Source organism: Ambystoma mexicanum, chromosome 4p (genome assembly GCF_040938575.1).
Source record: "Ambystoma mexicanum isolate Mex_15411 chromosome 4p, UKY_AmexF1_1, whole genome shotgun sequence".
In the NCBI taxonomy this organism is placed as follows: Eukaryota; Metazoa; Chordata; class Amphibia; order Caudata; family Ambystomatidae; genus Ambystoma; species Ambystoma mexicanum.
Genome location: NC_090927.1, coordinates 560,983,919 through 561,011,128, shown reverse-complemented (window position 1 = coordinate 561,011,128; position 27,210 = coordinate 560,983,919).

Genomic DNA, 27,210 nt, shown 5'->3' with positions numbered 1-27,210 from the left:
TTAAGAAATTGCAAAACCCCTTTGCTCTTAACTGTCCAATTGTTCCATACAAGCACTTAGGCGATAACCATGCAGATTATTTCCCTGAAAACAATTACAAAATAACAAATGGAGACTCAGATGTGATGTCGCCTGCAGTATTGTATAGGATGGATTACAACATATAGTGTCATTCTTTTCTGCTGCTAACAAACTTCACTAGCTGAGATTATAAAAGCCTGTCAGCCAACAGACTCTCTTCATGAATCATAACAGGCTAACATTGCTAATGGGGCTAGATCTGCATTGAATACGGATCTCTGTAAGACCAAAAGTTGCTCATTTTAAACAGTCATGAACCCAGATTGTCTCAATGTGGCAGCAGTCACCCCAGTGATCAAGAAGCCATTTTTGGATGAAGGAAATCGTGCACATGTTTAACCTGTCTCCCAGCAGCCCAACCCCAGTAAATGAATGGAGCCAGTAGCAACAACACAACAGTAGACATACCAGGAGGATTCCGGCTGTCCTGCTGATTCACAGGCCAGATTTAGACCCCAACATAGTACACATTCAGCATTTACGGAAGTCATAGTTGAAATCAGATGAATGCTAGATAGCAGTGATCTCAGGGCCCTCATTTTACTAAGACTTTCGGTGCCCGATGATACCATTAACCACTTCATTCTTCTGCTGCACCTTTCCATGCTAGGCATTAGGGGTACACCTTGAGCTTGGCACATGTCATTTCTGACAGAGATAATTCAGTAAATAGCTTGGCCTTCATTAAAATCAGCACATAGACTATTAGTGGGTTTAAACGCGGATGTGCAATTAGTTCTTTGCTGTTTCATATTTTCATGACACCTTGGGCTAGTCTCATTCATGCCTTTAATATGAATTGTTACTTGTATGTAGATGACACTCAGATATTCTCTGCCTAGAGCTATCAAATGAGAAAACAGCAATCTGCTTTAAACTATGTATTGAAAAGGTTAGGGAATGTATTAATCTGAATGACCTGCAGCTAAAAACACATAAAAACAAACTTGTACTATGCAGCACTATTATTGCTATAGTGCACTGTGATTCTGCGGTTGGGTGTAAGCTAAAACATCGATCCACTTGGATTGATAACCAAAGGGCTCCCTCGTTGGTGCAGTGTCCTGCTCCCATGTGCAAGGTTAAGAATGTGTGGATCCAGTTCGACTCCTCTCTCCATTTGGATGCAGAGATCCGCATGGCCCCAGAAACTGTGTTTACGCCTTCGGAGTTTTGAAAGGTTCTTGGCTTACATTTCATTTACTCATAGAGTTTTAGATAGTGAATACTTTTATTTCCAGTGCCCTCGACTATTGTAATGCGAGATTTTTAGGACTTCCTGAGCTGTGTTTGCATAGGTTTCAGTTCATTCAGAATGCAGCTGCCAGATGTAAGCGTTTTGCTACAGCTTGGCTACCGACATCATTTCTCATCTGAACTCGGGAAGTTTCTCTGGTTACCTCATTATGGAATTGAAATCGCCCTGCTGGGTTATAGTAGGCAGATATGTTCGATTTCAGTCTGCACGTTTCCCAGGTGAAATGAACAAATATTTGCAACATTTCGCTTTGCTTTGCCTTTCTGCTCACACTGCAGACCCCGGTGAAATGGCAGAGCGATGTCCCCAACGTGTGCCATCTGACATTCTGCTTGGTGTGCAGACTTTTAGCACTTCAAGTCACGCGAATCGCATGCGGTGTTTCTCTTGTGTGCTTCATGTCTCGTTCAGGGCGAAGAAAAACACCTGTTTTTCCTATGTGCACCTCTGGCTTCATGGATTTCTCCTGTGTGCAGGCTCCTTAAGCCACACTTGGTTTCAGGGGACGCAAGGCATACCTTTATCTTGGGAGCGCTTGCTGTTTACACAACTGTTTAGGTGATGCAGCGAGTATGTGTTTCTCTGGAACTCATGCGCCTTATGCCATGTTTTTGTTCATGTGACGCAAAGCAAACGTTCCTATTGTTTACGTCATGCTTCAGCTCGGTTGACAAGCAGTGCCTGTTCACCTTTCGCATTGGGTGACGTGTAGCATATATTTATTTTGCACATAAAAACAAAGCATGAGTGAAATGAGCAAAGCGATCGGTTACCTTGGGTGGGCATGTATATAAGTGAGCCTTACCTCCAGTCTCCAGCACACATCTTCACTTGGGGAGAGGAGTCACAGTAGGAATAGACACCAACTGCACCAGCAGCACAGCACAACACTACCCGCTTGAACGAGCAGGACCCACCGCCACCACCACACCAGCAGCTGCTGCCACCACTGCCAGACTAGCAGCTATGCTACCACTGCCAGCCTAACATTTTCCACCACGACTGCCGGACCAGATATTGCCTACTTTTCCATTCCTTTTTTCTTTCTTCTTTCCCCTTCTACCTTTATCCCCTCCCATATCCCTCTCTTCCCCTCCATTAACCTAACTTTCCGCACCACGCCTTTTCACAGTACCCACATGTTTGCATATATTTTCTAGTACTAATGATGGCACCAGAAGGGGATTCCCCACTGTACGCAGCAAGCAGCAGGAGCAGCATGCCACCTGAGGGGGGAGAAAGACCTGATTCTGCATCCAAGCATTAAACCACCAGCAGCAGTTGGAAACCTGGGTTTCCAGTTCTCGGATGTTGGATTCAGTGAGAGCAGCTCCATCGCCAACCCAGCAGAGCCTACATTCTGCCCCCCTGCCACGGAATCAGAGGAAGCCCCCATCATAAGCCAGGAAGGAGAAGATGAGGAGGAGAAGGAGGCATGCCTGGGCGCAACTCCTTCTTCTTCCTACTTTGCAGCGCTTGATCTTCCATCACTATTCAAGGGGTCTGCCAGCAGAGTCTACATAATCAACATTGAAAAGGAGGAGTGTTCACCACTTGCACAGAAGGAGAAGAGGGAAGCAACCACCAGGGGCAGCTATCACTGCCAGACCTGCAGCAGCCACTAGCATTACGGACATACAGCAACCACCAACACTGCCAACCTGATGTTGCTTCCACCAATGCTGGACTAGCAGCTGCCACCACCACTGCTGGACCTGCAGTTTCCTGCACAACCGCCTGGCCAGCAGCTGCTGCCACCACCACAGGATCATCAGCTGCCACCACCATGGACCAGCAGCTCCTGCTACCACCACTGGACCTGAATCCACTGCAACCAATGTCAGAACCACAGCTGCCAGGAAACCAGCAGCAGAAAGGCACCAAAGTCAGCTGCAAGTCATGAGCATGGAGCAACTTCACTCTTCCACCCAGAGTTGACAAGAACAAGGATGCCTCAGCATTCATCCGCCTTCACTGCAACCAAGGGGGAGTCATTTCCAGGACATTTGTGCTTGGCACAGCGCCCATGTCCCTACTTGTTGAATGACGAGAACTTCCACCAGAATTTCTTAAAAGCGTCTCAGCTGAAAATCAGTTCACCATTAAAATGTTGATCAGGTCCCTAATGCATTTTCTCCATTGGAGTATGTGGTCCCAGTAGAGGCAACACAGCACGGTGAGCCATCCAAGGGCTAGTTGGTTACATCATTCCAGTTCGCTAGGTGGCTGCTGGGTTGTGACAAGATAGTGCTTAAAGGATAGTTCCGGGACTTTTTTTTTATTGTCCCTACGGGTCGGCCATGTGTTTGTAAGCATAAATCGGTAGATCGTAGGAAACTTTCCTATGGACCTTACCCGACTTTTCGCCCATTATCGCACTCGAAATCAGCCTCCATTTTGTGATAATCCTATCGTTCCGCCGCATCGACCTGGCTCACCTGCCTTTGCGGCACTAAATCAAATCCCCCGCCCCTGAGCCTGACATCAGCAGACGCGTACTGCCCATTTCAAGCACGTCTCGTGTCAACAATCGCTGCGCCTCACCTATTGACGTGTTGCCATGGAAATGGCAGGACGCCTCTTTCCCCAATAAGTATAAACAGACCGTTTCACAACATACAGCAGCAGATTTTCGATTCCATTCCTCTCTCTGTGTTACTTTGAGTATTCTGTGACTCGTTTCAGTGCTCTGGTCAGCTACCTTCGCCGCTTGTAGCCCGTGTGAACACCTGTACCATCTCTGTAAATTATTTTACTATCTTTACCGCACAATGGCCACAATAATGCCGTATATGTACGAGCCCGAGTACACCGAGGAGGAACTACTGGAAAGGCAAGCACGCGAAAACGATGGGGATTCGGACGGCAGTTGGGAGGACCAGTCAACGGATGAAGAGCCTGGACCATGTCGCATGGACGGCGTCTCCACCTGGTGCACGTGCAATCGGTGCGAGCTAATGCCAACTGAGGAGGAGAACTGCTGCTGCCGTGAAAATTCCGGGTGCTTGGCCTACATTTCGGAAAGCGAGCAAAGTCTGCAGGAAGGCGAGCAAAGTCCGCAATGCATCACCGAGCTGCCAGAGTTCAGGGAAGCCTGCCTCTCACGGACAGTGTTGAGGATGATGATGGTGCTTATGCACGAACTTCGTGGCACTGTTCGTCCGCGTAATCCGAGTAACGAGTAAGTATACTCTGTTTGTGATGTCAGTGATGCCACCACTATTTCATGGTCGTCTCCCACATATAAAATTACATTTACATATCATTCGAACGCATGTAAATTTGTTCCATATAGTGCATTTTCTAGATATAATTTTTTTCTAAGAAAAATGACATGTGTTACCTGAATCGACATTGATAAGAAAGTTTGGTCAGTTTAATACAGTTTGCATCTTTTTTTTTCACAGGTGGTACAGGCTGGTGGCCTATCGTTGCTTCACTTGGTGGCTTCACGGGAGGCTCGGACACCGCGTTCGGAGAGTAATACCTGCCTGTGCGGTGCTTGCCATTAGACAACATTTCCCCAGTGACAGTGGACAATACCGCGGATTTTCCCTCGATGTGCTGCAACCTCAACTTTACAATGTGTAATGTTTATTATTTATGTTTAATTAAAATCTAAAATAAAGCCCAACATATATTTTAACAATGGTTGTTTTGATTTTTTAAATGAATCTAGTGTATATTCTCCTGGGAGGGTGAGGTATTTATAAACTCACCCCCCTGCCTTCCATGTAGTAGATCCTGCAGCCATCCTCTTACATTCAGTTAGATGGCCTCTCCTTGGTGAGGCCCTGCGGCAAACGGGTCTTGTCTGCACGACCACCGCCCCGATCCACCCCCCCGCCCTATCAAAGGCAGTTCGCACCGGGGTACTTGTGCTGGCAAGTGGAGCTGTCAGGGAGCGATAAAGGCCAAGAGGTGCCAAAGACCATGTACACTTCAAAGTGGTCTATAGAGCATGGGTTGTTGTTCCCATGTCTACCTCCAGACCCCGTGTCTCCTGCCAAGCATCCCCCCTCACGCTGGACGGCCCCCTGCAATCCACATAAGTGTCTCTCCATTCACGAGTCTTCCTGTGTCTTGTCTGCACGACCACCGCCCCGATCCACCCCCCGCCCTATCAAAGGCAGTTCGCACCGGGGTACTTGCGCTGCTGGCAAGTGGAGCTGTCAGGGAGCGATAAAGGCCAAGAGGTGCCAAAGACCATGTACACTTCAAAGTGGTCTATAGAGCATGGGTTTGTTGTTCCCATGTCTACCTCCAGACCCTGTGTCTCCTGCCAAGCATCCCCCCTCACGCTGGACGGCCCACTGCAGACCGCATAATGCCACGACATATACACGTCATTCATTCACAAACACACCCCTGTTTCGAATTCTTTATAACCCACTTCATATTTCTAATGAGAACTTCTTTGCGCTTTGCTAGTCAACCCGTGAAGGTGCTGGTTATCTGCTCTTCGTCTCTGTGAACTTCCGTGACCACTTTGAGCAAACTCGTCAGTTTGCAACCTGTGAACTGCTCCCTGTTCTACGACAAGAAACTACTCTGATCCCTGCATCTAACTGTTTGTTCGTCAAGGTAAGTCCATGTACCATAATCATTTTGCGTCCAATTTTTTAATTTATATCTATTTGCTAGTAGTCATCAAATTGCATCCATGTTTTCTTTTCGTTCACGACAGTACATGCAAGGAACTAGTCACATGTTCTGAGTTTAGTCAAATTACTTTTTCTATTTTTTGAAAGTTATTGAAATACTTATCCGCATGTGAATAACGTGTATAGTTCCAAGAACCAAAACGGACCTTGCATTGAACCTTTTATGTGTCATTTAATGTTTTAACACATTGGTATTCATAGAGAATTGTTGATCTTTACTTTTCAGAACTTTCCATAATGCCTGCCTGTTCCATTGGCGGTTGCCCTTCGAAGACCCATAACAAATCTGAAGGTACTATAATGCATGTTTTCCCTAAGACAATAGATCAGATAAGAGAATGGGTCCGATATTGCGGATATCCAGCCTCTGAGATAGAAAGTAGAGTCCTAGAAGTCTTTGCGGACAAGAGGGGTGATCGATACCGCATCTGCAGCAGGCACTTTAGCCCAGACATGTACTCCACATCATTGCTAATAAAGAAGAAAACACCGCGAGCGAGGCGAAAATTGCTCTCAACCGCTATTCCCACTCTATTCGTCCACATCCCTCCACTGGTGAGTCAAGTTTACGTATTTATCTCTCGGCATTGCGGTAGTGTGTAGCATTAGCTAACAATAATTTCCCCATTTATGTATCCACTCAATATGAAGGCGGAAGATTCTCCATCCGTGTCGTTATTGCAGTCATCAGCCACTTCAAGCGCCTATCGGGTAATCTTACTTAGCTATTCTGACACTGACTTGTTTTAGGCATGTAAATCAATAGTTTTAATTGATCGTGTAATTATTTTACCTAATGGTACACCACAGTACTCGTCCTCTAGTCTTTGTTTTCAGTTATAATTATTGTTATCCAAAATAATGCAAGTACTGTCTTTCAGGGAGATGCTGAGGAGTCCAACGCATTGACGACAACCGTAGATGTCACTCAGATGCTCGAGGTACGTTTCCGGACAGTTCCATCGATGGAGATCATCAGATCTTGCATTCTTGTAGCGTGATTGTTACACACAATGTTTCTTTCGTTTTTAGCCATTGGTATGTCCTTCTGTCGTCGCCCTCCTATGTGTCTTCTTTTTTCAATATTGTGTTCATTACTAATGAAAGTCCTATGTTTCAGGGAGTCGATGGAGCATTAGTCCAAGAAGAAGGGGGAGCATGCAGTTACGGGTCGGCGCAACAGCTTGCAGAAGTGTGCACCGCAGTTACAGCATCCCTTGATGTTCTTATGCATTTCGAGGTATGGATACTGACAGATCAATCATGCGAGATCAAATGACGTGATTACATCCGCTATACTTCCTTCTTTATTAACGCAAGTACTATGTTTCAGGGAGCTGACGGAGCTTCTTCAACAAGAACATCACCCCTAGTAGTTGATGCAGATCTCTGGGTGGTGACACTTCCAACGATGGAGCAAATCGAATCATATTTAGATATCCATTATTTATTTTAGACAACTGATCATTTGTGCAGGTCTATTTAGATGAGCCGTTGACGCCTGCAGAAAGTTTATGTTCTTTTAAACAAAATAGAAAACCATACTAATGCAATTACTGTGTTTCAGGGAGTTGCTGAAGCGTCATCTTCAATAATATCATCAATGGAAGTCTATGCGGAGCCCGAGGTATGGATCTTGACAGTTCAATCTAACTAGATCAACAATGCGTGAACTATTGTCGTTTGAATGTTCTACACAATGCGTTCATTCGTGTTTTGCTATTGAGATGTACGTATGGGTATTGGTCCCCAAGTACATTTTGTGTTTTCAATATTATTATACATACTAATGAAAGTTCTATGTTTCAGGGAGTCGATGGAGCCTCAGTGAGTGATGGATGTGCTTATCATGAAAATATAGTCGTTGCAGCGCGAGAGGAAGTGGAGACATGCACACACGAGTCGGAGCAACAGCGTCCAGATGTTGAAGTTCGAGGAAAGAAAGTTTCAAAGAAAAGAAAGCAAAAGAAGGTTAGTGTCCTGTTCACTATATTATGTTGTCTTTCACTGTCAATAGTTCAATACTGTAAGTTTTGTTTAAACTGAACATCCCTTTTCTAATCTGTCCTCTAGTTGCGAGTGGGTGTAAGAACTAGATCTACACAGACAGTGAAGCGAACGAGAGATGTTGCTTGTCAAACCTTTTGGCAGGGACTTGAGACTGGAGATGCATCGTGCCAATGGGAAGAATATGAAGTGATTGACAACGGAGCTATACCACCACCAGCCATTGATAGTGAATGTCCTCCTGGTAGTTTGGATGCAGTCGTAGATCAATTCACAGAATCCACACCCGCAAAAAATAAGAGCGCGCGAAAGTTGAAGACATTGTTTTTTTCTCCCATCTCCGGACAAGGAACAGATGTTGCAATGGAAGAGAATGAAGTGGACGACAATGAAACACCATCAATATCACTCAGCATAGCGGAAGACGATATCAGAGATTGTACCTTTCATGCGAGTGACATGTCCTCAACGTTACAGGCCGAACCAGCTGGGATGCAGAGTGACAGTATAAGGAAAGAGGCCAAATTCATTGTATTCGATAGCTGTTTGATGGATATTATTATGATGATGAAATGTGGGCATTGGGTTGGTGGGGAAGTATGTGGGGAGCCATTGATTAATGTGACTCGTGCAATTCGAGGCACTAACCTTAAAATACATGCCACCTGTACACAATATCATCCGTTCGCATGGTCTGCACAACCCATGCTGGGGCAACTGCCAGCAGGCAATCTACTTTGTGCAGCGGCCGCACTTTTTAGTGGTTCAAGTTTTAAAAAGTTACAGTATTTCTTTCAGTTTGTGGGAATCCATTTCATTGCGAAAAGTCAGTTCTACAAATACCAAACCGATTATCTATTTCCAGCCATCAGCGAAGCTTGGAGAATGGAAAAAATGTCAATGGAAAGTACATTCGCGGGCAAACGCTTCAGGCTAGCCGGTGATGGACAGTGCGACAGCCCAGGATTTTCAGCCAAGTACTGCACCTACCACTTTCAGGACATGGAAAGTAAGAAAATTGTGTGTTCGGTGGTCGTGCAGGTGTCACAAAGTACATCCTCAGTGGCCATGGAGAAAGTTGGCTTTGTAGCATCATTGCAAGAACTACAATCGCGGGGAATGGTGATCGACCTGATAGCCACGGACAGACACGTTTCAATTGCCAAGACAATGAGAGAAGAGTACAAAAATATAAATCACCAATTTGACGTATGGCATCTTGCAAAAACAATCAATAAAAAATTGTCGGCTGCAGGAAAAAAAAAAGATATGCAAGGTATTTCACAGTGGTCCAAGTCAATCAGCAACCATCTTTGGTGGAGCTCAAAAACAGGTGAAGGGTCGTTGGAAATTCTACTGGAAAAATGGCGGTCAGTAATGTTGCACTGTAGCAACGTACATCGATGGTCGACAAATGAGCATTTCCACAAATGTGAACATGGCCATTTGTCCACAGAGGAGGCACGGAAGAAGAAGTGGTTGATTCCTTCATCACCCACTCACAAGGCCATTGAAAAGATTGTATTTGATAAAACTATAACAAGAGATTTGAGGGGACTCACGGAATTCTGCCACACAGGAGATTTGGAGGTGTTCCACAATATGTGCCTAAAGTACAGGCCCAAAAGATTGCATTTTGGCATGGAAGGCATGATAAATCGGACTCTTCTAGCGGTCTTGGCACATAACCATAATGTTGGCCGTCAACAAAGTAGGACGACCGGAACTTTAGGGACGCTTCGCTACAATAAGGCCTTCACTAAAAGAAGTAAACAATGGGTGATCAAACCAGTGTTTGAGGATATGCAATATGAGTTTATTGAGAGACTTATCGTAGATGTCCTCGATAGGCACATACATGGAGTGGTGAACGAACCTATGCAGGGGACAACTGCATTGCCACCCAACATTGCCTCTGTTCCATGTCCACCTAAAGCAGAGCTCATTGAGAAATACACATCACGGTTTAAATGATTGTAATTTGATTGTCTGTTCTCTCGAGTCTCCTCATGTTGCAGGCCCATTGCAATTAAACCAAACAGTAATATAAATCATTTTTACAAAAATTATAGAATGTTTCCGTATTACAAACACATGGCCGACCCATAGGGACAATAAAAAAAAAGGCACGCAGACAAGATGCCCTTACACTAACTGCAGCTAACTAGAAATGTGTGCTCGCTCAAAGTGAAGGTCAGCTGCTTTGATGTTTTGCTCGGGTGGCGGAACGGCCCACGACCCAATATAAGGTTCTATTGTGATTTGACCTTGACAGGCCGGGACCATCCTGAAAGACTAAGAAAAGATAATGAATAAAATTTCAGAAACGAAACGATGAGCCACGTTCATTAGAAGAAGTAACGTCGGCAAAGAAGGAGTGGTGTTTCGGGTCTGCCCTACACAGAGACACAATGGAAAATGCAAATATAATGTAAGTAACTTTTGATGAGTTTATACCGCAATTTCATTACTATACAGTGGCTTTAAAGACGGGTTCAGTTGTACTTGTTCGTTCTATGTGGCATATTGTTTTCTACCGCGCACTATCTTGAGGAGAAACATCTGCTTTTACTGAAGCACCTCAAAACCTTCCTCTTTGCTTCTGCTTTCTCTCTCCCTCTCCCCTGCTACAACTGGTCCACTGTCTGCGACCTCGGTCCTGGGCCCTTCCACTCTCCACCTGCACTGCCTCCCTGTCAACCCCTGCACTGGGGGACTGTCTCAGTATCCTACAGCCCCCCCTTCCCAGCACTTGTTCTGCACTTACCTTGCACTTGCCACCAGCTGGCCCTATTTATTTATTATTTTATGCTACTTACCTTGTACTCCACTCCCCCCCCCTCCATGCCTCACCACGCCTTTAAACACTTGTGTACACCCAGTAGCGCTGTCCTCGCTATGAAATGAATAATTTTAATAAGGATCTGATGGTGAGACTAATTTCATTTTTTATGTTTTTAGGTACATCATTCACTACTGTCTGTGTCACGAGTACCAGACACCGGCGGACGGCTTCTACAGCCGCCAGTTGCTTCTCCGCGTGAACAACGTTACCACCCTGACCATTTTATGGGACGATCGCCAAGTACAAGTATGCCCTTACGCGGTACTAACGGTTAGATGCAACATACCTACCGTTGTGGTGGCCTAGTGCCTCGTTGTTGGAACAGCCATGCGATTATCAGTGAGACCGAAGAGCTTATTTTTATCGTAAACCAACACCCTGTGTACTGCACACGAACATCGCTTCCCTCAAGACGAACTAATTTGGATCGAGAGCAAAGAAAAATGCAAATCGCTGAATATTCTCTAAACATTTGATGTCCAATAAACGTACTTTGCAAAATGTACAATCTTGCCGTTTGCTTTTAAACCACGGTTTCACATTCCGAATTGTGGTGCTGTATTGTGAGATGCTCTAAGACCCTGTGTACAGCAAAGGACCATCGCGTTCCTCAATACGAACTTTTTGGAACATGAGCAAATAAAAATGCAAATCGCTGAATATTCTCTAAACATTTGATGTCAAATAAATGTACTTTACCACATTTACAATCTTGCGGTTTGATTTCAAAGTACAGTTTCATATTCCGAATTGTGGTGCGCTGTATTGTGAGCTGATCTGTGTTGATTTCCGGGGTCTGTGTGGAGTCGCGTAGAAGACGCCTGGGCGCGTTTGCCTACGCAGCTCAGTCACGTCACGGATAGAGGCGGGGAATATGAATGTTTTGATAAAGTCTGTTTCAGGGGCGGGGGATTTGATTTAGTGCCGCAAAGGCAGGTGAGCCAGGTCGATGCGGCGGAATGATAGGATTATCACAAAATGGAGGCTGATTTCGAGTGCGATAATGGGCGAAAAGTCGGGTAAGGTCCATAGGAAAGTTTCCTACGATCTACCGATTTATGCTTACAAACACATGGCCGACCCGTAGGGACAATAAAAAAAAAGTCCCGGAACTATCCTTTAAGGGTGTGTTGTATGTTTGCTGTGAGCACACCAGGAAGAACCATCCGTGATGAGAAATGGACTGCCTGACAAGAAGAGTGGTATATCATGAAGATGAATTTCCTTGACTCAGATAAGAGGCAAAGGAGAGGGCAGATCCAGGAGCAGGATGACAGCAAAGAATGGAGGACTGGGAGCAAGATGACAAGCAGAAAACCATGCTCTCCCTATCTCCCTGTCTCTCACACACACTCACACGGAAACGCCCATACCGGCTAAATATGTTCCATTTATTTTACCAGAGTAGAGTTCATTGGGAGGGAGCACTGGTGATGGTGGGTTGAGGGTTGGTGTTGGAGCCGCAGCAGAAGATAGCAAGAAGGACCAATCAGAGCTGCACTTCTAGAAAAGATAATCTCTCATTATTTTTCTGTTTCTCTTTTTTCTTTCTCACTCCCTTCTATTTCACACAATTACACACACACACGCCGACTAACCACTTTCTATATTTTCTGCCCCAGCCGAGTCACTGGGGTTTTATCTTGATGTCGAGCTAAACATGACCCCCCACATCAACGCGCTAGCCCCTTTAAACTGCATAGATGGCTAAACTCATCTCTTTGAGCAGGAAATGTATCTCCACATAAAAGTGCCTGACTTTTGCACAAGCAATTTTTGGCAGAAAGTTTGACTATTGCAATGTGTTATTCTCTGGGACCACTGACAAAAACCTCACAAAATTGCAACTCTTGCAAAACAAGGCCCTCAGAGCAGCCCTGGGTTTAAATCCTTTGGCCCATAGCTACACAACAAGAAGGGAAGTGCACTGACATCCTATAAAAGCACAAATCGAATTTAAAACACTCGTCATCACCCATCAATGTCTGCACAAGAACATCCCGTCCTACCTCATCCCTTGCATAACAGAAAAAAATAATGATTTGTGGACTGAGATCCTCCTCCAACTTGGCATTGCTTACACCCAGATTCAACCATAAGTGTGCAGGGGGTGCTAGCTTCTGTGATACTGACCCCACCTTGTGGAATATGCTTGCTGAACATTTCCAAAATGAAACTTCTTTCCTTGTCTTCAAAAAGCTCTTAACAACCTGGCGTTGTAACACATTTGTATAAACATGCAATGTTCTATTTTCACTAACTGTCTTGTCTCTAATCACTTACTATGCACAAGCGCTGTGATACCTCTGGGTTTAGGCGCTATTTCAAATCAAATAAAATAAATAAATAAATACATAAATATAATCCATTTATGAGGAAGAGGTGGCCTTGAAAATGATAAGCACATCTATCTCTATCTCTCTCTCTCTCTCTCTCTCTCTCTCTCTCTCTCTCTCTCTCTCTCTCTTTCTCTCCCTCCCTCTCTTTCTCTCTCTTGCTTTCTTTATCTCTCTATGTCTCTCTCTTTCTGTTTGTCTCCCTCTCTGTCCCTCTCCCTCTCTCTGTCTCGCACACACACACATGCCGATAACCATGTTTCCCTTTGTGTCACCAAAGCAGAATTCATTTGGAGGGCCTTGTGGCATGTGCAAGCAGAACTGTTGCACTGCCAGCAGAAGATGACAGGAAGGACTTGCTAGAGCTGCACTTCTGGAAAATGTCTCTCTCTCTTTTCTCTTCTGCTCTCTCCTTTCCCCTTCTGCTTCTCTTGCCGCTCTCTCTCTCTCTCTGTCTCTCTCCGTCATCACTCTCCCATCACTCTTCTGTCTCACACAAAGATAAATGGAGCAGAGTCCAATTTCTAGTTTATACAAACAGTGGCAAGCAATGGGTAAGGGATGATTGTTAGAAGATTGTAAAATATTCATAAGTATGACAATTAAAAATATATCACCACTGCAACCCATCATGTCCGTCAATGTAGGAATCTACTGTTTGAAAGAGGGTGGGTGGTAGGAAGAGGTTTGGTGAATGAAGTTCTGGTTTACTTTTAAAAAAGCCATTCTTTGTACACTAGGTAGCAACGAACATTCCCTCTTGCCTGTCATTATCTACCTGATTTGACAGTTGCTGGGTGGATGCTGTTAAGGATTTTAAAGGGACGTCACACTTCAGACCAGGACTCATTAAACTGGCCAGGGATGCAGCGCACAATCAAAATGCTTTTAAATGTATTAAGTTGGATGCAGCTTTGAGAAGGCAGACAACCCATCTCACCCCACCCGCGCACCTCCTTTTACGTACACCCGTTGTCACAATGGACCATGAACCAGGCCGGTGTGTAATAATGAAGTATTTATTTATTTTAATTTTGATTAAAAATCAGACACATTCAATGTAGGGCAGCACTCATCTGTGTGGTGATAATTACACAGGAAAATGAAAGAATACACTTAGTTTAACCTTCTAGCACAGGAGACAAAATGCACAATTGAAAGAAAGCAAAATTACTTTTGGAGTATTGCTTTAAATGGCACCACAGTTAAGCATTCCCCCTGCAACATCCCCTCAACAATTGTTAACCAAATGTTGTGTGGGTGGAGAGGAGTAGCAAGTAGTCAGGTATACTATGCAAAAATCGGATTGAAAACCCGACCTACCGCCCCTGAATGAGAGTCAACAATCGGATTGAGCGCTCTTAAAAAATGAGCAAGATGGCACTCAGAATTACTAAAAGTTGAGTGTCCTTGTGAGGTTGAATGAATAAGTCAAGGAGTGTGGATGTACTAAAGAAGCACAAAAACTGGCAAGCTACAAGGCAATGTACAATACAACAACACAACAGGCATACCGTTTAAAAGAAAATTACTTTGAGAAGGAAAAACAGTGCAGCAAAATCACACGTGGGAGGATTGCAATTCCTTGACTTTTACAGGTTTACAATAGCAGAATGGCTTGGTAAATGAGCCAAACAGTCAAAATCGGAATGTGGTTTTAATACTGAAGGACAAACACACATCACAGGTATGGTATGCAATTGAAAGGGTGCTTCTAGATGGATGACAATGTGGAATTCTTAAAGGGAAAGGAACTCTGTTTTTAAAAGGGAACAATGTCACAGGACAACTTGGTTTTGTTAGTAAAGTGATTTCTCTGACTGAAACTATGTTTTTATGACTAGATTGTTAAAGAAAAACACAGTATGTGAGGAGGTTACTTGCAATAGCAACCTATCCATGCCGCGTTCAGCTCTATATAGGAATTAATTAAATTATTGAAAATAGTATACAAAGGACTGAAATTATGAGGAAAGAATGGTGCTAACACATGGAGAGCAACACATATTTTCCTAAGGACAGGATACACAGAGGATTCTGATAATTTAAGAATTTACTAGGGTATTTATGGGATTTCTTATAGGGTTTGACAAATGATAAGGTAACAGAGCAAGGGATGAAGCTTTTGGTTACTGGGGAAGGGAAATACTTACAAAGAGCCTTGAATGGGGTAGTTTGGACAGCGAACCGGGTTTCTGGACAGCGAGCCGAGATCTGGTCCTGCGCAGCAGCGGGCTCTCCTGGAGGGGACAGCTGGGCCTAGTCTGGTCACTGTAGACAGCGAGGTGCATCAGTTGGGCAAAACAGGTAGTGGGGCAAAAGCCGGTCTAGTCTCTGTATAATCCCATAAAGGGTTCCACTGCCTTTCCATCTTTCTCCCTGAATTATTGGGATTTTTGTAGGGTTTAATTCTGGATTAGAGGTTCAGCCTGGTTAAGAGGTTCTGCCTGGATCTGCTCTCAGCTACCCCTGGCCTGGCACTGGAATCTGGAATCTTGCAGGCTGAATGTGGAATGTCTGGTTTCGTGAATGTTGATTTATGAATGCTGGATTTTCTTAAATCTTGGATTTTTGTATGTGCTGACTCCCCCAAACTTCCTCCTTATAAAGGCAGATGACATCAGAGGATTTTTACAATGTGGACAGAACTAAGCTAGACCCACCTCTAAGAATCAGATAGGTCAGCCTGTGGATGTCGCTGCCACCCTGTCAGCAGATTGGACTGAAGGCAGTGACTCATTTTCATGTGTGTGTTTTTTTTAACAATGTATTTTGTTCTACCAAAGTTAAATAGGCAGATTCCATATTTCTTAAGTAACATTTCTGTCCAAACGCCAAGTTTGTAAAATATGGCTTTGCTCTCCTGGCATTCTTTTGTGATGTCTATGAAAAAATACTTTATCAAACATCCTGCAAATCGATATACATGACCCTAACAGAGTCGGGCATATTTGCATTTAAGTTTTATAACTGTAGCATGTGCGCTTCCCCCAGAAATTACAATTTCCTGGCGTTTGAGTCCACAACATGCCAAAAGAACCTACAATGTCTTATTTTAATGGCACAAAAATGGCATTTAAACGGTCAGAATTCCACATTACTGTTTTTTTAGATTACTGAAATAAATACTTTCATATCAAAAAGTCCTTTATATCAAATGGATGGCATCTGTTACTGGAGGGCGGTCCTTAAGATTTCCCCAGTCGTCCTACTCCCCATGTGTCAGCTCTGGGCAGCAGGGCCACCATAGCAACCTTTCATTCTGGCAGATGCAGCTGAAGAGAGGTGTCACCCGGAATTCACACTTTCCTGTGACAAGGCCAGTTACCCATATGCATTGTTCTTGGCTGGAGAAATGCCAGAAAGTCTGACAAGGTCGCCACATCCCACACCTTGTCCCCTTTAATGTGCCCAGGGGCTGGTCCACTTGGGGAAGGTAATTCTGTCCCCAGGGGTGGCAAGGCCCTTTGAAACCACTGCCTGCCCAACCTGTTCTGCTGGTCTCAAAGTAATTGTATTTTTTTTTCTTTCTTTAAACAGAAATCAAGTTTTTGGGGAGTACATATCATGTATATTTTAGAGCAAACCCCCATCTTCCATCAAATTTCTCTGAAAGCACAGGGCATAATTTTAACATTTCACTTTCAAAAGGCATTTTTCTGCTTGGCAAAGCACCATTTTAAACGTGGATTAATTTTCTTGGATGTCACTTTACAAATGTGGTTCTTCCTCACATCTTCTGAACGTTTCCATAGCCCTAGTTAATTTCTAAAACACAGGAATATGTTCAACACAAGGGTTCTTTGAAACTGACATAAGCAAAGAGAGAGAGATAGAGAGAGCTCCTTGTGAAGAGTTTGCTGTGTTATTTTGTTGAAAAATGGAAAACGTTTGCCATACGGCCTGGAGTGAATTCCTCTGCTATTTCCCAGATTTCACTTGGCACATAATGCCTTTCAGGGAGGACTGCCCCCCTTTACTGGTGTACAACCTTAATATGGATGAACAGAGATGTGTTTTACTGGAACCAAAGTGTGTAATGTTAAAAAAATGGAAATGGCATCAGTGAACAGTCATTTTAAACACAGAATATTTTCTTTTTCAGTGGGAAGTTTTAAGCTGGCAGCAAAGCAGCGCTGCCTTTGAATTCTTTTCTTTGGTGAACATGAAGAAAATACTGGCAGCCATTCTCCGTGTGCTCCAGATTCGATCTCGCTCCATATGTGCTTGACAGAGCCAGCACAGCCATTATTTTTGTAACTGCAAAGTGCAGTTTTGATGCAAGGGAATAATGCTCCACAGAGCCAGCGCAGCCATTTTCTTGTAACTGCTGAAAATGCAGTTTGGGAATGTAGGGGAAGTTCTGCTGGGCTGGTAAATGTATCCCATTGACCCCCCCTGCTTTCCCGAGACTTCTTGTTGAGGGATAGTAGGGTAAAGTGGGGTTCATCCAGTTTAGTTCTTCTTTTGTCTGCGATTGGCACGCCAAGATCTTTCTTCTGTCTTTCGATGGAGAGTGTGGAGCGACACTCCCAGATCTTCCCTCTGTCTTTCGTTGGAGTGTGGAGCGACACCCCCTTTCCTTACTCCCCTTTCCAGGTCCTTTGGGAGGTCCTCATCTGTCTAAGAGGGAATGGAATTAGTACTCTAATAGGAGATAGATAAAGACAGGTTTTAGAATATTTCACTGAAAGTCTTCCCGGAAGCTTGACGTCAGTGGAACAAAACCTATGTTTACATTTCTTAAAGTACATCATAGTTTCGTGATCAATTAAAATAACAAAAAGTACTCCCTGTTACATACATATACCTATGGACCTACCTATTCCCTTCTGCTTTCTCTTTTTCTTGTTTCTTATTCTCCAGATGTCTCCTCTGTTTGACTTTCCTTGGGCTCCACAATCAGCTGCACAGTGTGTCTGGGGTGACAACTTTTTAACTGATTAATGTGGACCCATTTCTCTTCTGACAGCTCTCCTTTGGGGATGCAGATCTTCTAGGTCTGGGCCTGGGATGGTGACCTCCTCTCCACTTTTGAACTTCAATTGCTTATGGTAGCAATAGGGCTGACATGAAGACTTCATTTAGGATTGCCAGAGCCCTGGCGGTTACTCTCCAGTTGGCACCAGGCTTGGCAATTACTGGGATCCAAATTAATTTCAAGTTGGTTGAGGATATGACTGCCCATGTAAAAGGTGAAGGGAACACCTTGTACGATCCAACAATTATGCTCTATGCTCTTACCAGGGATAGACATGTTTAGCATACAACTGCTAAGCAGAAGATGTTTGGATGGGGAATTTCCAGACCCCATACCCACTGATAAACTGACTCAACAGCGGGAAGTGTCTGGTCTTTTGGGAGTTTCCTGAATAATGCTTTGCTGATGAAGTTTTATTCGCTTTTTAAGCCAACTCTGGAGAGAACAGACTCCCTCCCCTCATTTCACTGAATGGGGAGGAAGAGCTGTTCACCATTCTTCTGAATCTCAGCTGGGTTTTGAGCTAGTCTTTCATCACTTTTGACTATAGGATTGGGATTTTCAGATTGTGAATTGGTATCAAATGTCAAAGTATTTCCTTCCAGTGTTGAATGGCACTTCAAACTGGAAGGAAGGTTGATTTTCAGGAATGGAGAGTCGTACCCATCGACAGTTTATTGGCCTACAGCAATTGCTGTAATGCCAGGTATTTGATAATTTTGGAAATGAAATTCAATTTGATCAGATTTTTGTTGAACCATGTGGCATGGGCCATATAAACTAACATGGTTGACACTTTGTTTAATTCTATTGGCCGTTTAGCCTAAGTCCAGATGACCTTATTCATACAGTCTATCAGGGGTGACAACCTCCGTAGGAGGTAATTACCTAATAGACATGAGGTCCCCTCTGGAGTCACAACTATGACCGGGTGCTGCGAATGTCGGCCAATTTTTATTTCCAGATATGCAGTCCCCTCGACAGGAATTTCAATCTAGTCGAAGTTCTGGATATGTCCAGGAAGAGGGATGAGAAGAATCTGATATCTCTCCCCCTTCCTGAATTTAGCTGATCAAAGGCCCTTTGTGACTAAGAGTGGCTTGGGATCCAGTGTCCACCAGTGCTGAAAATGCACATTGCCCTTGCACTCGGACGGGGTGTAGAATCTACCTTCTTTCACCTGCAAGGGGCAAAGGTAATGGGCATTCTGGGCAAGCTGAGTGGTCAATTTCTTTATTTTGGACTCTGACACGGTGGAATGTTGGGCAGTTTTCTTTGCCGGAGTCTGGGAATCTGTAACAAAAATGTGACATCCTAAAATATTTGGGATTTCAGAATCCCCTTTTTCCCTTAGCTCTGTGCTGCCTCCTCTTACCTGGTGGCAGTCACTAGAACCATTTTGTGAGGAGGATTCCTCCATCAATATTTCATTTTCTGGATGACAATTCTGGGGTTCAGGGATGGGCAATCCTGAATCTGTCCCCACACCTACCCAGTCCAGGTTCTGGTCTCTTGAGACCCATTTTTCTTGGGAGGAATTCCCCCATCCCTGAAGGAGAAGATCTTCAAACTGTAAGACACCGACTTCCTCCACAACATGTGTTACGCTCACCTGGACCCCAAAGGGGTGTCGAACGGACCTGGACAGCTGCGGTCTCCGTCAACGTGATGCGTAGTGTAGAGATGACTGTCTGGACTGGCCCACCTAGTCTTGTCTGCTGGACCCGAAGAAATATTTTCCTGCAAGTGGAGACAGGGATTAGCCACCTGTGGGTTTTAATGATGGCCTCCCAACTGTTCTCGCTCTCCCCCACTAATCACCTCCGATATCCCCTTAGTAACCTCACCTTATGTTTATAAAAGATGAGCTCTCCACCCTGCGTGTCTTGCAGGGGCGCGTAGATACCAGTTACTTCACTGGTTTGAAGGCGTTGGGAGAGTTCTGGTAAGCATTGACTCTGAAGTCCCAGGCGGGATTGGTAAGTATCAAGTTCAAAGAGTTCAATGTGCCCGATGTTCACTCTTGTCCCCTTCCTTCCTTAAGTTGCAACTGAGTTCGTGAGAAGAAGGTCTCGTAGCTGCTGCTGGCGTTCAGGTAAGAGTCTGTGTTACCCAACGCTGTCCGGTAACTATTGCATGCGTTAACGTGTTGTTTTTCTCCCTCTTTACAGATGCGGCATATGAAGATATGGAGAATAATACCGCCAGTGGTAAATCAGGTAAGTCTATGGTGGTAAGAGGCATTTGTTGATTCCCTTGGCTCACCTTGTTATTCTTGTGCCCCTAGGTGCCGGAGTACGGCGAAGAAATGATGGAGACAGTGCCGGATCGAAAGATGCTGTGAGAACTGGTGAGTATGGCGCCAGGCTGGAGCTGGCAAAGCGACGCGTGCAGGACTGATGTACTTTCCAGGTCAGGAGATGAAATGGATCTGGAATCAGGTGAGGAATTTGAAATAAGTTTGTTTTCTAACCTTGTCCTTTTCTTCCTCTTTATTCTAGGAGCTCCATATTCGAGGCGGGCGTGGCAGAAGACTGGATGCTGGCTGCAGGCACGCGGGCGTGGCAGAAGACTGGATGCTGGCTGCATGCACGGTGAGAGTCACGCTGCTGGATGCAGAATAACATGAAGCATGTGCTGCTGTTTGGGCGTGGTTTAAATAGCCTCCAAAGTAGTCCCAGGAACGAAGTTCCCCAGGACCACACCCGAGTAAAAAATAGTCCCTGTAGTAAAATAGTCCCATCCAGGCCTCACTTTGTCTTGGATTTATTTGCAGCATGGTCTGCATGAGGCAAGTAATGTCTATGAGCCTGGCGCCTATGGCGCCAGGACTGATTTTTATTATGAGCCTGGTGCCTACGGCGCCAGGATTGAACCCAGACAGCCCCTAGCTGGGGTTGCTGGGGTTTTTGTAAATGTCTGGATGCCTTCTCCTGGGGCTGATGGGCTTGATCTGGATGCCCGGGGGTAGGCATCATGACACATGGATCTTTTTGATTTCTTGGTTTCTCCTACCCACCCTCTGTTCCTTGGTTTGCAGATTTACAGGGGTAAGAGATTTTAGTTCTGGTTCCTGGGTGTCCACGGGATTTTCATGATGAGGAAGGAAGCTTCCTCTAGGGCTTTGCACCCCCCTTCCTCCCGTGTGTTCTCCCCTGGAACCGGTGGGTTGTCAGGGATCTTTCCCCATCATTGTTCCAGGGTGCCAGACCCTTGGCTTTAGGGGTTCTGAGCCGCCACTTTCATCTGAGGTTTCTGCTGAGCCATCAACATGCAACTCAGATCCTGAGTTAGGTTCTGGACTTGGCGCTCCAGTTGGGACACCACCTCCCACTAGTATGGGGGTCTTTGCTCATATCTAGTTTGTTCTTGGGAAGGATAACTATCCTTTCTCCCAGAGTACCCTGGGTACTTAGGATTCCCTTGGTTACCCTCCACCCTTGGTCTCCCCTCTCCTGGATTGGGTGATCTGGACTACTGAGAGAAAGTAAGGTTGTCCTTCATGTTGGGGCTTGGAAGATAGTGGGGGAAAAAGCTTAACCCAGGATTTGAGTGATTACTGCACTCCTGGGGGAAGTTAAGAGGGATGTTTCCTGGGCCAGTAGTTACCTGGTTGGATCCCCCTCCTTGGGCCGGAGTGAGTCCACACATACCCCAGGATTGGTCTGTTGCCCTTATATCTAGGACTGATATAATTTGCAGAGTTAGAGGTCACATTGGTGGGGGTTACCTACTGGACTACCACCAGCTGCTAATTGATCAGAGGGCCTTCTTTGCCTCTGATTTGGTGGGTTTTGGGAAGATGTGTTTTTAGCCCCCCCCCATTTCTAGGTCCAAAATGGTGGAACCTTCACCTCTGCCACCTTAGCAGCAGTGGGAGTGTTGGTTGGTTTGGGGTTTTCATTTGATTTTTATTTTCTGCAGGGTTTTGGACCTCATAGATCCAGGTAGCCTGCTCTACTACCCAATCCAGGGTCCTGTTGTCATGAAAACCCCTCACTATCTGGGTCATTATATATATTGGGAGTGCAAGACAACTGGTGGTTATAAATTCTCTACTATTTGTGCACACTCGCCTGCTAGTTTGCGCAAAGGCGCATTTTAGTTCCTGCACAAATTCTCTTGGGGCCTGATCCTCTGCGCATTGCAGATTGTGGGCCGCCTTTCGAACCTCCTGCAGGTTTCTGTGGCTGGAATAGTGCTTCAAGATGGCCACCTTAAAGGTGGACCACCTTGAATGGTTTTGGTCTTCCAGTCCAGAAAAGTAGCTGGAGTACTCCGGAGGGAATGTCCATTTGTCATAATTTATGCAATTCTGGCTATTTTTGATGTTAACAGAGTCCATCATCTGTTCATATAGCTCCAAATGCTCCCAGACAGAATATTTTGCATTTGTATGATATAGGGTCATGAAATTCCTAATAGCCTTAATATGCTGCCTAATGGGTCTTTAACTAGAGCTCTTTTTTGTTTATTGGCCTTCTTTTGCCGCTTCACCTGAGTCCATTCACCCTCAGACTCACAGCTGCTACTGGTTGAGGTCCCCTCGTTATCTTCTAGGCGATCCCTGATTCTTTGAGCTGGTAAGTAGCTCTCAGAATGGTGGGGCCTATTTTCATCTCCCCTTTGGTGCACAGGAGAGTAGTCTTCTGACTCCTCTCTGCTTTGAGGATTAGTGGATAACCCCCCCCCACTGCCCTGATTGGGTGGAGGATTTTAAAATGCTCTTTTGGGGCTTCAATTCACATTCTTTTTGTTCTGCAAAGCGGACCAAATAGTCCCTTTGGAGATGATGCTTGTGCAGGTCTAACTCCCTGAGTTTCTCTTTATAAGAGGCTTCCTGGTCAGAGACATCAGCCATAATATTTTTGAATCAGTACAGGGATACCCGTCCATCAATCTCTGATGGGCGGTAGCCTGCCCGTTCAATCATGCTAGGCCTATTTAAATCTGACTGTCTCACCGTTTCGGGCTCAAGTGAACATGTAAATGTGAAGTGAGCAGTGTCTTGAGTATAAAAGGTGGTCTATGGGTTTGAGGCACTTAGTACAGAGAGCACCACACTATGATCAGCGGTGGCCCTCTCCCTCTCCACTTGTTCAGGGTCCCACAAGTTTTGACTTAATCTAGTGCACTCTTTTTCTAACCTCCCTAGTTTCGCCTTCTCAGCTCTACCTCTTGATAGTAGGCAAAGATCTGAGCCCCTTTTGCTCTGCTATCAAGGCTTTACTGGCCTCTATTACCTGCTCTTGAGCTGCCACCTTCTTTTGAGTCCATTGTTCTCCTCACAGAGGGCCCATTGTCTTTTTGTGCTGTCTGTATGGCCTGTGAACACCGAGACAATTTCTGTTGCCGGAGGTGAACCTCCTTTCTCTGCACATTTTTAGATTCTATGTCCTGCTCTAACTCAAGTTCCATTTGTCTCCTATGTCCCATTAATTTTTCACATTCTTCTTTTATGCCAGTCAGTCCCTGAAGGTCTGACTCCCTTCTCTCCAGATCAGTTTTTAATTTGCACACTTCCTGGTGCAGGACATCTTTTTCTTGTTACAGGGTGCCAACCAGTTCAGACATGGTCATCCCTTTGTTGCATTATGGCGCCTAACTTCTGACGCACTTAATCAAATTCTGATTGAATGTGGAGTTCTTTAATAATTAATTTATTACTTTCCTTTTCCAATCATTTTTATCTGATTTTGTAACATAGTTATCTGCTCTGAGCAGGCGCTATTATATGTTACTTGTTGTTTTAATTTTAGTTGACTCTCTTTCAGGGAGTCAACCTTTTCCTGACATTCAACTTTTAATGGATCTAATTGGGTCTCTTGTACTGAATTATTTTGTTATTGTAGAGCCAAGTCCTCTTTTAGCTGTTTGATGCAGTTTCCAAATTCTACCTCAGAATCTTAGCTCTTTTACAATTTCTCTTCTACTTGTTTTAATTCAGTCTGGATTTGGTTTAAGAGCCCAGACTGGTTTTGTGCAAGGGTTCTATTTGCTACATATTTTTCCTCCATAACTCCCATGTTGAGATATTGGTAGGCTGTGATTCTGACCATTTTACTCTGCTCCTCTTTAATTTTCGGAGATATGTACAACTCGCTCAAGGCTTGATGTAATAGGCCACCATCTTCCCACACATCCATGTTCATGGCGATGACCTGTTGCATCATTTCTCCTAGCCAGGCCGCCTCATCTTGCTGTGCCCATTCCCCTCTGACAAATAATTTGTGAAGAAGGTGCTGCCTAGCCATGTTTATCTCTACTGTGGTCATTATGAAGAGTGTTCTTCCTTTATTAAATTATTTATATAAGGGTAAACCTGTATTCTGTTGCTTTTTGTCTAGTTTATGGTTGATTTGACTTTATTTTTATACAAAGGCCTGATACTTAGGGTCTATGTTTTGGGAATGTGCTTTTACAGTGTAACACAATTTATTTTCTAACCACAAAAGTATCACCACCTCTATGGTTAGCCTGCTGTGTTAAGCTGTCATGGGTGGAAACACTTATCTCAATCCAGGCAACAAGCCCCCACAGTGTTAAGGATTTTAAAGGGGCGTCACACTCCAGACCAGGACTCTTTATACTGGCCAGGGATGCAGCGCACAATCAAAACGCTTTTAAATGCATGAATTTGGATTCAGCTTTGAGACGACAGCCAACCCATCTCACATCCCCCTTTTACGTACACCCCGTGTCGCAATGGAACATCAACCAGGCCGGTATGTAATAATTAAATATTTATTTATTTTAATTTGGAATAAAAATCAAACACATTCAATATAGAGCAGCAATCACCATTGTGGTGATAATTGCACAGGAAAATTATAGAATGCACTTAGTTTAACCTTCTAGCACAGGAGACACAATGCACAATTCAAAGAAAGCAAAAATACTTTTGGGGTAGTGCTTTAAATGGCACCACAGTTAAGCATTCCCCCTGCAACACCCGCTCAACCCCTATTAACCAAATGTTTTGTGGGTGGAGAGGAGTAGCAAGGAATCAGGTATACTATGTAAATATCGGATTGAAAATTTGACCTACCACCCCTGAATGGGAGGCACAAATCGGATTGTGCTCCCTTGAAAAATGAGCAAACTGGCACTCAGAATTACTAAACATTGATTTTACATGTGCGGTTGAATGAATAAGGCAAGAATGAGTGTGGCTGTACTAAAGAAGCACCAAAACTGACAAGCTACAAAGGCAATGTACCATACAACAGGCATACAGTTTAAAAAAATCGACTTTGGTAAGGAAAAACAGTGCAGCAAAACCACACATGGCAGGATTGCAATTCCTTGACTTTTACAGGTTTACAATGGCAAAACAGCTTGGAAAATGAACCAAACAGACAAAATCGGAATGCAGTTTTAATACTGAAGGACAAAGGCACATCACAGGTATGATATGAAAGTGAAAGGGTGCTTCTGGATGGATTTAAGTCTGGAATTCTGAAAGGGAAAGGAAACTCGGTTTTTAAACAGGAACAATTTTACAGGACAACTCAGTTTTGTTAGTAAAGTGATTTCTTTGACTGAAACTATATTTTTGTGACTAGGTTGTTAAAGAAAGACATGGTATTTGAGGAGGTTACTTGCAATGGCAACCTATCCACGCCGCGTTCAGCTCTATATGGGAATTAATTAAACTGTTCAAAAAAAGTACTATCGACTTATTCAATGGACTGAAATTATTAGGAAAGTATGGCGCTAACACATGGAGATCAACACAGATTTTCCTAAGGACAGGATACACAGAGAATTCTTACAATTCATGAATTTACTAGGGTATTTGTGGGATTTTCTATAGGGTTACTTATAGAGTTTCTTATAGGGTTTGACAAATGGCAAGGAAACTGAGCAAGGGATGCAGCTTTTTGGTTACTAGGGAAGGGAAATATTTACAACAGGCCCTGAATGGGTTGGTTTGGACAGCAAACCAGGTTTCTGGACAGCGAGGCGAGATCTGATCCTGCGCAGCAGAAGGCTCTCCCAGAGAGGACAGCTGGCCCTTGTCTGCTCACTGTAGACAGCGAGGTGCATTAGCTGGGCAAAACAGGTAGCGGGGCAGAAGCCGGTCTGGTCACTGGATAATCCCAAAAAGGGTTCCACCGCCTTTCCCTCTTTCTTCCTGAATTTTTGGGATTTATGTAGGGTTTAATTCTATTCTGGATTAAAGGTTCAGCCTGGTAACGAGGTTCTGCCTGGATCTGCTCTCAGCTACCCCTGGCCTGGCACTGGAATCTGGAATCTTGCAGGTTGAATGTGGAATGTCTGGATCCCTGGATGTTGATTTATGAATGCTGGATTTTCTTGAATCTTGGATTTTTGAATGTCCTGACTCCCCCTAAGCTTCCTCCTTATAAAGGTCGGATGACATCAGAAGATTTTTACGATGTGGACAGAACTAAGCTAGACCTACCTCTAAGAATTGGATAGGTCAGCCTGTGGATGTCACTGCTTCCCTGTCAGCAGATTGGACTGAAGGCAGTGACTAATTTCATTGTGTGTTTTTTTTAACAATGCCAAAATCAGTTATGGAGCAAAACACTTATATTTACAAATGTCATCATCAAGAAAATTAAATAGGCAGATTCCATATTTCACAAGGGAAATTCCTGTCCAAACACCAAGTTTGTGCGATATGGCTTTGTTCTCCTGGCATTCTTTTTGATTTCTATGAAAAGTACTTTACCAAACATCCTACAAATCAGTATACACGAGCCTAAGAGCGTCGGGCATTTTTGCATTTAAGTTTTATAACTGTAGCATGTGCGTTTCGCCCAGAAATAAGAATTTGCTGGCATTTGAGTCTACAACATGTCAGAAGAACCTATAATGTCTTATTTTAATGGTGCAAAAATGACATTTAAACAGTCATAATTCCACATTACCGTTTCTTTTGGTCACTGAAATAAATACTTTCATATCAAAAAGTCCTTTAAATCAAATGGATGGCATCTGTCACTGGAGAGCGGTCCTTAAGATTTCCCCAGTCATCCTACCCCTCCACCCCTGTGTCAGCTCTGGGC